The sequence below is a fragment of the Schistocerca nitens genome, chromosome 2 (assembly GCF_023898315.1).
Source record: "Schistocerca nitens isolate TAMUIC-IGC-003100 chromosome 2, iqSchNite1.1, whole genome shotgun sequence".
In the NCBI taxonomy this organism is placed as follows: domain Eukaryota; kingdom Metazoa; phylum Arthropoda; class Insecta; order Orthoptera; family Acrididae; genus Schistocerca; species Schistocerca nitens.
Genome location: NC_064615.1, coordinates 722,624,190 through 722,636,425, shown reverse-complemented (window position 1 = coordinate 722,636,425; position 12,236 = coordinate 722,624,190). Strand labels below are relative to the sequence as shown.

Genomic DNA, 12,236 nt, shown 5'->3' with positions numbered 1-12,236 from the left:
GTTGCAGGTTCGAATCCTGCCTCGGGCATGGATGTGTGTGATGTCCTTAGGTTAGTTAGGTTTAAGTAGTTCTAAGTTCTAGGCGACTGATGACCACAGCAGTTGAGTCCCATAGTGCTCAGAGCCATTTGAATCAGTAGTGTTGAGAAACAGCTGAAATCGTTAAAATGATCAAATCTTCAGGGCCAGATGGAATTCCTGTCAGATTCTGTACTGAATTTGCAGCTAAGTTAATCCCTCTTCTAACTATAATCTATCAAAGATACCTCAAACAAAAAGCTGTGCCCAATTCTGAAAAAAGCACAGGTCACACCTGTCTACAAGAAGGGTGGTAGAAGTGATCCACAAAACTATCGTGGTGCTGATTTGTTGTAGAACCTTACATCAGGGCCGCACAAACACCGAAAACCGCACGCGTGCAAAGCGAGGTGCAGCGAGTGCCTGCACAGTGCATCGGTTCAACTCGGCATACTTCGCTTCAACTCGGCTTGCTAGGTGAGGCCGACGCTGTGCGCTGCCAGACTGCTTAGTCAACATTGGAATACGTAAGCGCAAGACAATTACTGGAATAATGGAACCATCTGCTCCAAAAAAAAGGGAAAACTGCTGAAAGTCAATTTAAACCGGAATGGGAACTCTCCTACTTTTTTGTGCGTTGTGACGATAAAACAAAATGTCTAATCTGCGGTACACTAATTACGTGTGTCAGAAAATCGTCTATTGAAAGGCACTACAGCAAACTGCATTTAGAAAAGTATAGTGATATAACAGGGGATGCCAGAGAGGAAGAATTACGGAACTTGCAAACTCTTGCAGAAGAGAATTCTGTATCTACAAACGAGGTTTGTTGCAAGTACTTTAACATGTATATTTTGGTTAAAGGTCATGCAAAACGAAATAACATTTGTTTAGATTCCTTAGTTTTCGTTTTCACATAAATTATTTCTAACATATCTTTTTTTTCTCTGCTTTAGGGTGAAGAAGATGAGGGGTGTTGCGAAAGGACTCTCAGAGCTAGTTACAAAGTTGCTCTACGTTTAGCAAGAGCTGGGAGGCCATTTATGGACGGGCCATTAATAAAAAACATTATGTTTGACGTAGTAGAGACAATGAATCCCACATTCGCTCCTGCGTACAGCAGAATACCACTTTCCAGAATGACAATACATCGGAGAATCAACGACATTGCTGAGAATTTGCATGAACAATTGGCAGCCAAAATTGAAAACTTCGTAGCGTACTCCATCGCACTTGATTAGTCCACGGATATTAATGACATGGCTCAGTTCGCAATATTTTTACGTGGCGTGGACGACGACCTATATGTAACGATAGAACTCCTGGGTATGATTTCGTTGAAGGACACTGTTACAGGGGTGGATATTTTAGCAGCTGTTGAAATGGCAGCTGAAGGAATAGGACTCCCTTGGGAAAAGTTGTTTTCCGTAACCACAGACGGGGCACCAGCAATGTGCGGTAAAGCAAAAGGGTTTATTGGCCTACTGCGGAAAAACTTAACATGCCGAATTTACCTTCCGTTCATTGTTTTGCACACCAAGAGGCTCTTTGTGCGAAAGTTTTCGGTCTTCAAGATGTGATGAAGGTAGTGGTGCGTATCGTGAACTACATTCGTTCTCATGGACTCACTCATCGTCAATTCAAAGAATTTTTGATTTCCTTTGAAGAGGAGTATCCATATATTCCCTACCACGCTGAGGTGCGCTGGCTGAGCAAAGGGAAAGTGATTTCCCGAATTTTTCGACTACGCCACACTGTGGCTCAGTTTTTGGAGAGCAAAGGACGTCCGGAGCCACTTTTTCTATGACCCTGAATGGGTAGCTGATTAAGAATTTTTAGCAGACATTATGGCTCTCCTAAATGATTTAAGTCTGAAACTCAAAAAAGAAAACAATCTCATCAACAATATGATCAGCAAAATAAACGCTTTCCAGTATAAACTGAAGCTCCTCAAAAACAACCTTTCAGAGAAAAATACGCAACACTTTCCTGAACTAGGTAAGCGAGATATAAATTGTACTTTTATTAAAACAGCCTGATTTTTATAACCGCTCTAATCAAAACGGTACTATGTTTTTGTTTGACAGCATCTGTGCAGGAAGGAGCACACTTCGAAAAATACGTCGAGGTGCTACAATCCCTTGAAAATGCGTTTACCGAACGATTCCAGGTAATGTGCCGGTATATGACATACAGCTACATATAGGAGATTGCGTTACATATGCAAGTGTAACATTACATTAAAACCAATAGTACACATCACATGTTTATTAAAATCTATCGCATTTTAGTACTTCGAAACAACGGCTTACATTACTTTCATTTATTAACATTGGCTTTGTTATTGTTTCAGGAAATTACCTACCTGCAGCCAATTCTCGATGTTTTTGTGAAACCTTTTTCGATGGATATTGAAAAGTGTGCCTTCAGATTTACATTTCGAACTAATTGATTTGCAAAGCGATGTTCACCGAAAAGATGTGTTTTACAATACAAAAGGTTTGCTCCAATTCCACCAGAATTTGCCGAAGGAAGAATTTCCCAAGTTACACAGAGAAGCAGCGAAGATTATTTCTATGTTTGATTCCACTTGTGTATGTGAAAGGTATTTTTCTGTTTTGTCTTGCACAAAAACTAGATTGTGTGCGAGTATTTCTAATAGTAATTTAAAAAATTCTCTCAGAATTGCTGTCAGCCAATCTCTTGTTCCAGATCTTAGTAGCATAACTGCAAATAAAATAAAGAGCACATAGGAAGATACATTTGTGTTGAAACCAAATTTAAAATTGTTACCATTACAGTTATTATATAAATCTCTTTTGTACCGGTACACCAAACTAAGCTCTCCACCTAGTGTACATTAGCATTTGGCAATGACGAAGACAACAGGGTAAAAGCTTTGAAACAGGTCGAGACAGGCGGCGCGAGCGACACAAGCTAAGGAAGTGAGAGGCAGCGCTGTTGCCCAAAGCCGAGGAGTGGGGGGTCTGTTCTGTTCTGTGGTCTGCACCGTCGTCAACATAGCGCAGCCGTCTTCTGCACTCTGCACTGTGCGATGCACCGGTGCATGCACCTTGTGCGGCCCTGCCTTAGATCATATTCGGAGCTCAAACATAATCAGTTATCTTGAACAGAATGATCTCAATGCCATCTAGCATAGGTTCCAAAAACATCAATCGTGTGAAACCCAACTCGCTCTTTTCTTGTATGGCATACTGAAAGCTTGTGATCAAGGCAGTGAGGAAGATGCAGTATTTCCTGATTCCTAAAAGCATTTGACTCAGTACCACACCTATGCTTATTGTCAAACACATGATCATAAGGGGTGTCAAGCAAAATTTGTGACTGGATTGAGGGCTTCTTGGTAGGGAGGGTGTGGCATGTTATCTTAGATGGAGAGTCATCATCAGATGTAGAAGTAACTTCATGTGTGCCCCTGGGAAGTGTGTTAGGATCCTTGCTGTTCATGCTGTATATTAGTGACCTCGCAGACGGTATTAATAATAGCCTCAGACTATTTGCAGATGATGCAGTTGTCTGTAATGAAATACTGTCTGAGAAAAGCTGCTTAAATATTCAGTCAAATCTTAATAAGATATCAAACTAGAGAAAACACTGGCAATTTGCTTTAAATGTTTAGGAATGTAAATTTGTGCACTTCACAAAATGAAAAAACTTAGTATCGTATGACTATATGTCAGGGAGCTGCTGTAGGAACAGCCAACTCATACAAATACCTGGGTGTAACACTGCATAGGGATATGTAATGAGATGACGACATAGGCCCAGTTGTAGGTAAAACAGGTGATAGACTTTGGTTTACTGGTAGAATACTGGGGAAGTGCAGTCAGTCTACAAAGGAGATTGGTTATGAATCACTCACGTGAACTCTTCTAGAATATTGCTCGTGTATGCCAGATCCATACTAAATGGGACTAACAGGGGATATTGAATATTTGCAGAGAAGGGTAGCATGAGTGGTCACAGGTTAGTATGATCCATGGAAGAATGTCACAGAGATACTGAAGAAACTGAACTGGAAGACTCTTGAAGACAGATGTAAATTATCCTGAGAAAGTCTATTGACAAAGTTTCAGGAACCAGCATTAAATGATGGTTCTAGGAATATACTACAATCCCTATGTATTGTTCACGTATGGAATGTGAGGCTAAGTTTAGAATAACTACTGCAGGCACAGAGGTATCAAAAGAGTCATTTCTCCCAAGCCCTACACTTGAATGGAATAGGGAGAAACCCTAATGTAGATGTAATGTAGAGATTTCTTCAGTAGCCTATGTTGCAACTTCTATTGAGGAAAAAAGTGTCGGGGGTGAAATCAAATGATGTAAATGATCAGGAGAGTGGTTTCTTGAGTGACAGCAGTTTTCACAGATTATTTATAGAGTTACAGGATGAACCCAATAATGAACGACAAATACATAATATATCATTTGTCACAAGTTACAGGTAATGTTTTTTTTTTACATTTTAGATGTTTTCAAGTGCCATATATTCTAGTAAATAATAGAGGATCAATGAGGTATATTCTGCTTTGTTTCTGAGTACCAGCACAGTATCTGGAAATCTTCATTTCCCAGCCTGAAGTCTACCAGCAATCTGTTACTGACTTTCAAAATAAGAAGCATCTGCTTTCTTATCCTAGAGTACAGCAGTATACTTTGTAGTTTCTTAATTTCTGTTTTTGCGATGTATTGCAATGGCTGCACGAAGAGTTCACATTTGAGTAATCTTGTAACTGTGACATAAAGTCTCGCAGGAAGCATGTGGCCATATTGCAAATCAACAGGTCTACAATGAAGTGATGAAAGTCATGGAATACCTTCAAATATTGTGTCGGACTTCCTTTCGCATTGTGTACCACAGCAGCTCAATGTGGTATGGACTCAACAAATCGTTGGAAGTCTCCTGCAGAAATATTGAGCCATGCTGCCTCCATAGCTGAGATTAGGTGTTTATACTGTTATAATTGCTGGCTGGTCTTCCAATTCAAATTATTCTTTACTAGGTTCTCTTCGTTCTGTTGCTCAAACAATTTCATATGGATGGTATTAATATTTAAGCAAATAAATCTATTTTTTATAAACCAAATTTATTCAGCCAGAAACATAAAAACTGAAATTAAATTCATAATTCATAATTGCGAAAGTGTTGCATGAGTCATTTTAGTGCACGAGTTCACCTCTCACTTATGTCCCATAAATGTTCAATGGGGTTCATGTTGAGCGATCTGGGTGTCCAAACAATTTTCTCATACTGACCAGTATGTTCTTCAAACCATTCACGAACAATTGTACCTGGTGGCATGGCACATTGTCATCCATAATTTCATCATTGTTTGGGAACATGACATCCATGAATGGCTGCTAATAGTCTCCAAGTACCTGAACATAACCATTTCCAGGCAATGATCAGTTCAGTTGGACCAGAGGACTCAGTCCTTTCCATATAAACACATACCACACCATTATGGAGCCAACACCAGCTTCCACAGTGCCTTGTTGACAGCCTTTGTCCACAGGTTTGTGGGGTCTGTGCCACACTCGAACCCTACCACAGCTCTCAACAACTGAAACTGGGCTCATCTGACCACGAAATGGTCTTTCCTTCCTCTAGGGTCTAAGCTATCAGTCATGAGTCCAGGAGAGGTTCTGCTGGCAATGTCGTGCTGTTAGTAAGGGCACTTATCAGTTGTCTGGTGCCATAGCTCATTAGCGGCAAATTTGGCCACACTGTCCTAATGGATATGTTCGCCTTACATCCACACTGATTGCTGTGATTATTTCATGTAGTGTTGCTTGTCGGCCAGTATGTTGTCTGTGGTGCGAGGTAATGGCTGAAATCTGGTATTCTAGGCACAGTCTTGACACTGTGGATCTAATAATACTGAAATCCCTAACGATTTCCGAAATGGAATGTCTCGTGCGTCTAGCTCCAACTACCATTCCGCATTCAAAGCCTGTTAATCCCTGTCATGCAGCCATAAGACAATGGAAGCCAGCAGCTGATAAACCAGTGACTTTATTTGATGCATTTCTGGTAGAACCAGTATCATGATTGTGCAGTGCTCCTGTTGATTCAAGTGATCTCACACAAAGGAAACCCAATATCTGAAACAGAAAAGTTACTTAAATTTTATAATACATGAACAAACAAACAGTATTCTGTTCACAAAGATCATCAATGGATTGAGTCTTTAATTAAAATGTGTTCAACGGTGAGGCGACTTAAATGAGAAAACATATTTATGTAATTCTTTGGTAATTACAATGAAAACAAGGATCAAAGAATAAAGCACACTACTGCTGTACTGTTGCTAAACATACAATGCCAAAACTATTGTAAAGGCTTTTTGTAAAGAGGATGATCCTTCATGAGTGCACTTTCACAGTTCACTATATGGGCTGAGCAACACGGCATTACCAATCACTATGATATAAACAATGCCAGTGTACTCCAGCAAAATCTGTTCCCTTCGTTATAGCTGTTTATTTTGTGAAAATTTACATATATGCCATATAATAAGTAATGTATGATGCCTGATCTGTGTAGTACAACCACCATTTCTATGACCACACTGATCTCTACCCCCAAACTGAACGAACAATAACAATGATCTTCCATGTCCCCAACTAGCGAATTTGTACAAAGAATGCTGTGGGTGATACTGAATCTTCTGTCAGTTCGCTATAAGTTCTAAAACACCAAATGGAAACTAAGCAAAGAAAATGACCAGTAATCAAACAAGAAACTCCTTGGCATTAATGCATATGAAACCAAAGAGCGCTTTGAGTTCCACGTCAGTCCAACATATTTATGCTCACAACGCCAAACGTCACAGATATGAAACTTGTTGGGGCTAATGCACATGGATGATTTTTGTCACAGAAGCTGTTTCATCACTCTTGGCAAGTCTGTGGATATAAACGCAGAAGTGTGCATCTGCCGAGGTGACAACTGGTTGGCACTTTTAGAGTGAGAGTTTCACTCTGTACCAGAGTCTGTGCTGATATGAAACTTCCTGGCAGATCGGAACAGTGTACCGGACCGAGACTCGAACTCGGGACCTTTGCCTTCCGTGGGCAAGTACTCTACCATCTGAGCTACCCAAGCACGACTCACAACCCATCCTCACAGTTTCAATTCTGGCAGTACCTTGTCTCCTACTTCACAGAAACTTTTCTGCAAACATTGCAGAACTAGCACTCCTGGAAGAAAGGATATTGTGGAGACATGGCTTAGCCACAGCCTGGGAGATGTTTCCAGAATGAGATTTTCACTCTGCAGCGGAGTGTGTGCTGATATGAAACTTCCTGCCAGATTAAAACTGTGTGCTGGACCGTGACTCGAACTTGGGACCTTTGCCTTTTGCGGGCAAGTGCTCTACCATCTGAGCTACCCAAGCACGACTCACGACCTGTCCTCACAGCTTCAATTCTGCCAGTACCTCGTCTCCTACCTTCCAAATTTCACAGAAGCTGTGAGGACTGGTTGTGAGTCGTGCTTGGGTAGCTCGGATGGTAGAGCACTTGCCCGCATAAGTCAAGGTCCCGAGTTCGAGTCTCGGTCCGGCACACAGTTTCAATGTGCCAGGAAGTTTCATATCAGTGCACACTCTGCTGCAGAGTGAAAATGTCATTCTGGAAACATCCCCCAGGCTGTGGCTAAGCCATGTTTCCGCAATATCCTTTCTTCCAGCAAGAGTGCTAGTTCTGCAGAAGAGCTTCTGTGAAGTTTCGAAGGTAGGAGACGAGGTACTTGCAGAATTGAAGCTGTGAGGACGAGTCGTGAGTAATGCTTGGGTAGCTCAGATGGTAGAGCACTTGCCCGCATAAGTCAAGGTCCCGAGTTCGAGTCTCGGTCCGGCACACAGTTTCAATGTGCCAGGAAGTTTCATATCAGTGCACACTCTGCTGCAGAGTGAAAATGTCATTCTGGAAACATCCCCCAGGCTGTGGTTAAGCCATGTCTCCGCAATATCCTTTCTTCCAGGAGTGCTAGTTCTGCAAGGTCCGCAGAAAAGCTTCTGTGAAGTTTGGAAGCGGTTGGCATGTTTGTTTGCCGACTCCCAACCAAGCCTGCAACAAAACTGTCACTGTGCCGCTCGGTTTCGATAGCCATGTGCGCACTGGTGACAGTACAGTCACTCTCCGAGGATTTTCTGCTCCCCTTTTGCTTTTCGACTCCCGTCACGGTGACACGCAAGCATTGCAACAACGTCTTCGCTTAACATGACTGTGATGAAGACAATATCGTTAATGATATTCCTATAGATGAAGTAGAAAAAAAGATCCACACTTACTGACAAAAATCTGAAGGATGGCAAGAAATCAGTTGAATGATATTTTCACGTGCTCACAACAACTTCTGTACCGCTGGAACAGGCACTGTCATGATCATATTTTTGTTTGTTAATGCAGGTATTATTCGAAGAAATTCGTTAAAAATTTCAACACTCGTTCGAAAATATTGAAAAAAATTTCTTTAGATGTTGTCGAACTTTATGAAGTTCTCTGTAAAACTTTCAACTGTCTAATGTGCCATCCCAAAGTGGGTCTATCCACTGTTGATTTTTATGATTTTTTTCTCTTTTAAGTTTCACGAGTTCGCAATTAATGAATGATTTTCTCTTCAAAATATGTATCGACAAATGACACTTGTATTTGAAAAAATGTTTACAGACTTCGATCTACTGTTAGCGCACTCCATTTTCACGAAAACTTTTTTTGTCACAGTGACAAAAATCACCCGTCCACAGTAGCCTTTACCATTTAACAGGTGACAACTGAAACGACACTAGCACTACAATTCTGAGTGTCGGGAGATAGGAAGTCAACTAGCCGCTTTTCCTTAGGGTCTGACTACATTTACAGTGAAATTTTGCACATGCATACCCCAAACACGCAAAGGCCTTCCAACCTGCCTGACGAAAGACCCCACCCTACAGGCTCACTGTCATACAACCAGAGACACTGAATGTTTGCACATGCGTCATCTAACCGTCGCCTTCGGAGATCAGTTAGTGTTTCCATATGCACAGGCGGGGGGGGGACGGGACGTATACTGCCCTGAGAGTTGCCCCTTGTCCCTATTTTTCCGGGACAGTCCCGATTTTCACGGTTTTGTCCAGCACCCAGACGGCATATCTGTTTCGTCCCGACTCGGCTAACTTGTTTGTCTTATGCTGACATACGAAACTCTCACTCGGCTCAAGTTTGCCATCCCGCGCCCGTCACACGCACCTCACTCGTGGCTTGTATCCCACTCACTTCCCCCTCCCCAGCCCACGCATTCCGTGCATGGGCAGTCGTGGCCAGTTTGGACGAGAGAACACATAGACATGCGTATGTTTGGAAAATTTACAGCTGTGTTAGGGGCCTATATTCACATTATATGATCTGATAATTATTTGTGGTGAATACCTCAAAACTACAAGTAATTTATACTTTCACAAATAATAGCAGTCATTTCATAATATCGTGTGTGTGATCAGTGTTGTCTGACAGCTCGCGTGCTTTCGGAGCTTCTTCAAGCAAATACGTTAACCCTTTCCACTCCGCCGTCGAGTGGTGCTCGCTCGACATTACAGATTTTGTTTTCCGCTCCGATGTCGAGCCTCATTCGACACGATTATTCGTGGCTCTAATATGCTTCATTTAGATTCTGACTGAACTCGACATCAATGCTACATAGTGGTGCCATGTATATAAAGAAAGGAAAGGAGGTACTTCATTTTTGGGTAGTTCAGTTCAATGTATTTAAGAATTATTTTAATCCCATACAATGTACAGTACAGAATTGGATGAACCACGCACTAACCTTGTGCTACACATACAAACTAATAACTCGAAAATAAAAATAGATGTCACTTTAGGGCAAACTCTAAACAGAACTTTGATATGTTAGCTACATTTCAAAGCCAATAATGGATGATATAAAGTAAACTAGTAGTAACATGAAAATTCCCCGTAAGCACATGCAATGGCTTACTTTACTTCAAAGTTGAACCATAAATATAACGAATTACGAAAAGATTATCAAGTACATTATCAAGCTAACATATATGACTATGAGATGTTTAAGGTTTCAGTCTTTTTATATTGAATAGATTTCTTGAAAACGGGTGAGAAGTATTTCTGAGAGGCCGTCACTTTTGCGCTAGCGAAGTTCCTATTGTAAAAATATCAAACCAAGAAAAGTTTTTACTGTCATGTTTCTGTAAATATTTTTGACTGAAAGCGCATTTTTTGTTTTAATATGCACCCTAATTGTTGGTCAATGGCTTCATTGTTTCCACAAGGAGATCCGCGCAATTCGCTGTGGCGCGCTGCCGCCCAGGGAGCGGCGATTTAAATAAGAGCGCGCGATGCCTCCCTGTGTCTGCTTTACGTAGTGCAACTTCTCAGTTCCTTTCAATATTGCGCACCTTGCATTAAAAAAAAAAATACTATGTAATTAGCATTTACACGTAGGTAATACAATAACAAATCTTTCTCATCGAATGCGACACTCGGAATTGATGAGTTAATTTATTTAGCTTAGTTTTATTATTTTTGATTAAGTATGGTTTTAGGAATTGGGTTGCCAGGATTTCTGTATAAATATTTATGTGCATATTTATTTATTTTTGTATCTTTTTTAATTTTATTTTATGGGTGTCTGGATGACACCATGATGGCATGATTTGGCACAGAATAGCGTGATGTTTTTCTCTCTTTTCAGAAAACAGTTTGCCACAATGAGTGATCCTGGAAATGACAATAATTATGGTAACCAAGATGGAGTAATTGCAAAATTACCTGAGAGTACTCCCCCTCCAAAAAAGGCAAAGCGTTTATACAAATTTCGTAATGAATGGTTACAAATTCATGGTTAGACAAAGACAGTTCAAATTTTTACGCACAATGCAAAATTTGCGATAAGGATTTTTCCATATCTCACGGCGGATTGAGCGACGTTAAACATAGCGCAAATGGAAATGAACATTAAAAGGAACAGCTTTCGAGAAACACATCGAACTTAATGACAACTTCTTTTTCGAAATGTAATTCAGCAGAAACTAATACAATAACCCTGGCTGAATTAACAGGAACATATCATTATGTTAAACATAATATTTGATACTCATCCACAGGCAGTGCCATGATATTGCTTTCTTCTATATATTACCCAGTACAGGTATTGAAAAAAAAAAAAAGTCCTGTGGCAGAACTAAATCTGAAAGTTTAGTCAAAGATGTACTTGGCACCAAAGCTGAAGAAATTTCAATGACAGCTTGTCGTGATGGATATCCTAAAAAATTTACTTCAGTATCGCTACAGATACATCTAACAAAGGAAACAGAAAAATGTATCCCATTTGTATTCAGTATTTCTCCCATGAAGATGGATGTCAGACAAAAGTATTGGGTTTTTTTGAGTGTCCATTTGAAATGGCTGATGCTATAAGCAATGCTATTGTAGCCATGCTTTCAAAGTTTGATTTGGATATCGCATGTGTCTCAGCTTTCAGTGCAGATAATACGACCGCCAATTTTGGAAAAAATAGATCTGCGTTTACACTCCTGAAGGATAAAAATCCAAATGTATTTAAAGCCGGATGCCTGGTTCATGTTTTCAATAATACATTCACAGGCGCTATGTACCAACTGGAACTCGATGTGGAATCTGTGATTTTCAAAATTTACAATCATTTCTCAATTTCCATCTTAAGAAGGGAACATTGAAGAAGTTTGTAGCCTTTGCGGAATTGAAATGGATGGAGCTAAATAAACATTTGACTACAAGGTGGCTTTCTTTGGATACTGCTATACAAAAGAGTTTTGAAGTTTACCCAGCAATAATTTTCTAATTCAGTCGATTGGTAATTAGTGTTCCACAGCCATTTAGACATTGTTATTCATTACAACAGATGATGAAAGCTACTTGGAATCGCGTATTTAGTAAGACGTCTTTAAACTTACATTAGCCGGTCGCTGTGGCCGAGCGGTTCTACGCGGTTCAGTCCGGAACCGCGCTGCTGCTACGGTCGCAGTTTCGAATCCTGTCTTGGGCATAGATTTGTGTGATGTCCTTAGGTTAGTTAGGTTTAAGTAGTACTAAGACTAGGGGACTGATGACCTCAGATGTTAAGTCACATAGTGCTTAGAGCCATTTGAAGGGTACTTACATTTTTGTGCCAATTTGTGCAGAATGTTTGT

The 12,236-nt window shown here is 40.5% G+C and overlaps 1 protein-coding gene across 1 annotated transcript in view; it reads right to left on the bottom strand.

The window, feature by feature from the left end:
• The window catches only part of LOC126234582 (uncharacterized), a 61,746-nt gene extending 61,317 nt beyond the window's left edge, over positions 1 to 429 (bottom strand). Inside the window, exon 1 of the mRNA XM_049943293.1 lies at positions 384 to 429. The gene's annotated coding sequence lies outside the window, so the exon portion shown is untranslated. The remainder of the gene's footprint in view (positions 1 to 383) is intronic.
• Positions 430 to 12,236: the final 11,807 nt, after the last annotated feature.